Here is a 4,030-nt window from a genome sequence, read left to right as displayed (position 1 = left end):
AGCTCTAGCAAAACGAACTACACGATCTTGAGCTATGCTTAGGATTTGGTCTTGTCCATCACGTCATTCTCCTAATGACGTGATCCCATTGTCAATGACATCTAATGTCCATAGTCAGGAAACCATGACTATCTGTTGACCAACGAGCTAGTCAACTAGAGGCTTACTAGGGACGTATTGTAGTCTATGTATTCACACGTGTATTACGATTTCCGGATAATACAATTATATCATGAATAAAAGACAATTATCACGAACAAGGAAATATAATAATAATCCTTTTATTATTGCCTCTAGGGCATATTTCCAACAGCAAGGGCGGTGCCGTTACATGCGGCAGCGCGGCGAGTGGAGCAAGAGGAAGGTAGGGAGCGGCAGCGGGTACCTCGGCTGCGGGGGCAACACCCTCAAGGATCCAGGTCCTGCAACACACGAGTTGTTGCGGTGGGCAAACTGCAACAAGGGCTCAGTTGAAAAAATGCAAGAGATAATTCTAGGCAAGCCACGCAGGACATGTGTCGCACATACGAGACGGCGGACACTCGGGTGCGATCCGCTGGCTGAAGGCGAGCGTTTTTCATATTTAAAACTGTGATGATGTAAAACCTCAATATTCCAACGTCTGAGTAATGAATACTTCTGTTTGTGAAAACTTCTGTGGTTTAGAAGAAAGAACTCTTTAAGATACTGCAAAAATACTACAGTATTGGAGATACTATGCTTACTACGATTTATTAGAAATGTAGTACTGCGATTTATTAGAATGTGGTATTTATTGATACCTAACATATAGGTATTTTTTGAAATTCGGTTCAGAAAAAAGAGCCGAAGAGCTCTTTCTCAAATACTAAAACACACGTTATTGCGAACTAAGCCTATCTTAGATGGTTAGGTTATTTATGGTTAAACCAGTCCATCAAGGTTCAGGTCCTAGACTTGACAATGGTGCTTGTATATTTCTGGATTCACTTTAGACTTTGTTCGTTCAGCGGGAGCAGACCCATGGTGAGTTCGTGAATATCAAGATTATGTGCCTACTCAGTATCTCAGAGGTGCTTATAGAGGTGAGTATATGTGTGTATGTATGAGCATATGTGTATGTGCTGTGTTAAGAAAACATGATATTGTGGATACTGCGGTTTACAAACTGTGACATTTGTTAATGCCAAACACAATAAATTATTAAAGCTATGTTTATCCATCCATTCCTTTCGTTATCCGCGTTAGCCAAGCCACGTGAATGTATGGTTTGAAACTCTTGACTGGTCTGATTGGCGATCGTCAAGATCCATCCGAGAAATTCCAATCCAATCCAATCCAATCCAGAAAAGCTATCTAGGATGGATTCGCATCAGGCTCCTAAGGCAGGGATTTCGCTAGGTTCGCTAACTCCGTCTGACATTGACACCGGCGTTGTGACTGATCCCCCCAAGAGCTGCATTCTAGACAACAAGCCCTTCTTCGGTGAGCACATAAACGCCACCATCACTAGGTACCACACCACCGACCGAGACAACAAACACCGCGCCATGGCCATCCAGGCCACCTTGTTCGTCGCCGCCCACCCCGCATCTCCTACGTGCTCGCCTGGGCCACTGACACCTACTTTACTGAGGAGTCTCTGGTCCTCTCCACCCACGGCGGCCTCATCGCCCTCACCATCGCGTATACATGAAGAGATAGCCATTCCCAGAATATTATAGGTGGGTTTGATTGGGATGCAACTTCCCTGGCTGCAGCTGCAACAGCTCCGGCTGAAAGGAGCGGCTGCAGCAAAAAGGTTGGAGCTGAGATGCAGTCATTTGATGGTTATGTTGTAGTAGCTGCGGCTGATGCAGAAACATGCTGAAATAACCAAAATGCCCTTAATTGTTCGGTAAATCAGTTTAACGTCTTGATTGTACTGCTATGATTGTAAATGACTCATTTAAGAGTTCTTTTTGCGGCAAATGGCCATTTTCATGGGTTTTAACTAAAACTATAAGGGTTGGGCGCACTTTGTTGCGTCGATGGTGTTGTTGGGTCTCTTAAGAAAGAATCACTTTGTTTCAAGATATAAGGTGTATTACTTTTTTGAAAAGGAAAAACTTATAAGTTTGATCAAATATTTTGAGAAATATATTAAAATCCATCATATCATATCGGTATTTTTAGATTCATCATGAAATGAATTTCCATACTTTTTTTTGTTTAGTATTCTCAGTGTTTGATATTTTTGCTCTGAACTTGGTCAAGGTAAAAAGAAATTTGACTTTCGAAAAAACTAATACCCCTTATATTTTAAAACCGATGGAATGTTTAGTTTGGCGGGTAGGGGAGATGATAGAGTGTGTTTTATTTTTATTTATAATGCGTTGATTGGGTGGCCTTTCGTGGTGTGATTCGGTGTTATCCGCTAACCAATCTATATTTATGTGAAGAAATTTCTACCTCGGTGGTTGTATATACTATATTGGTGCTATAATATCACATGATGGCGCTTCTTTTTTCTTAGTGGTGGGAGGGCGCATGGGATTGATATGTTTTTGTAGGCCGGTTGCGGCTAATTGATTTGAAAAGTTGTTGTCCCGGTCAAAGTCGTAAACCAAATCACAAATTAAATTCCTTAATTGAATGAAAGAGCTTCAAAATTAGGAAACATAGTGAATTAAAAGAATTGAATAGGAGAGCTTGAGAAATTGTTGACCCGGTCAACATTCGGTCGCACAATTCTAAATTGAATACCTTAATTAATTGTTAGACATTAAAAATTAGAAAGCATAGTGTATAGTATAAAACAATTTAATGAGAGAGCTTTGTGGAATTGTTGACCCGGTCAAAATCGGATGACCCAATTTTAATTGGAGACCCCAATTAAATGTGGGCTATTTAAAACTAGGGACCTTAGTGTTATAGAGGATTTCACTTGTTTGATGGTGTAGATAGTGTATTTAGACAAATTTGACATATGACAATACATTGGAACTCATCATAACATAGATTACCAATTAGTATTACAGCTACGAAAAAATTCCCCGTACCAATTTACAATCAATTCCAAACGAGAATCATTTTTTCATAGCAGCAGCACCATGTAACAACATGGGCTGGCATCGTTGCCCACATGTATGGATTTATCTCAATGATTTTCCTCATAGTTTGTGAAGCTGCAGAAAAAGAAACATGTGATCTTGTAAAACAGACATACAATCTGATGAATGCTCATACAGATTCCAACACAAGCAAATAGCGAAGGCAGCAGCGGCAGAACACACACACATAGCACGCACACCGCTCGCTCGCCGCCCACGCTGGTAGAGGGAGGGGCCAGCAAAGGAGCCTAAACAGGGAGAGAAGGGGACGGCCAATACCGGATTCGGCAACGGCCAGATCCGGCGATACGGAAAGAAGCTGAGGCCGTCCGTCGGCAGAGGCGGCGAGCGAGGAACCCTACCCGCGCTTCAGTGTGGACGAAGCGGTCCGGTCTGACTCACGGCCCGCTCGATCCAGGCCCGCTAAAAAAAGGCCGGTCCGGTCCCTAAAAGATGGACCAAAAAAATCTTTGGCCCGGTCCAGTTAAAGCTGGTCCGATCGAGCGGACCGAAGACCGCTGGAGCTCCAGTGTGCGCTCTGCCCTTGTCAGTTGACCGGTCCTCTCGGTCCGGCCCGAGCTTCGCCATTGCCGGTCTGGTCCCTAAAAACAGGACCGCCATGCTTCTCGGTCCGGTCCGGCTCGGACTGGCGGCAGCCTGTCCAAACGACGACTTAGACCGGCTTGGACCATGTCCACCCTTACCCGTGGTTGGGGTGATGGGGAAAAGTCGCTCGTGTTGATTGGGTATTTGACTGAACCGATAAGGGTATTTCGGCAGTATTACGTGCTTTTGCGGGAGGCAAACCAGTCATTGGCCACTTTGGAGCCGGCTATGAGGAGCAGAAGCCCAACTTTTCAGCCGCGGCTTCTGCTCGGTTTCTGAGCTCCACTATCTCCGGCTGCATATTTGCAGATCTCTATCGACAGGGCACCAACTATCGGCTGCAACCTGAAGCC

At 44.1% G+C, this 4,030-nt stretch overlaps 1 pseudogene; it reads left to right on the top strand.

Annotated features, from left to right (window-relative positions):
* Positions 1-331: 331 nt before the first annotated feature.
* Positions 332-4,030, top strand: part of LOC119280241 — a 25,841-nt pseudogene continuing 22,142 nt past the window's right edge.

The sequence above is a fragment of the Triticum dicoccoides genome, chromosome 3B (assembly GCF_002162155.2).
Source record: "Triticum dicoccoides isolate Atlit2015 ecotype Zavitan chromosome 3B, WEW_v2.0, whole genome shotgun sequence".
In the NCBI taxonomy this organism is placed as follows: Eukaryota; Viridiplantae; Streptophyta; class Magnoliopsida; order Poales; family Poaceae; genus Triticum; species Triticum dicoccoides.
This window is presented reverse-complemented; position numbering and strand designations above follow the sequence as displayed.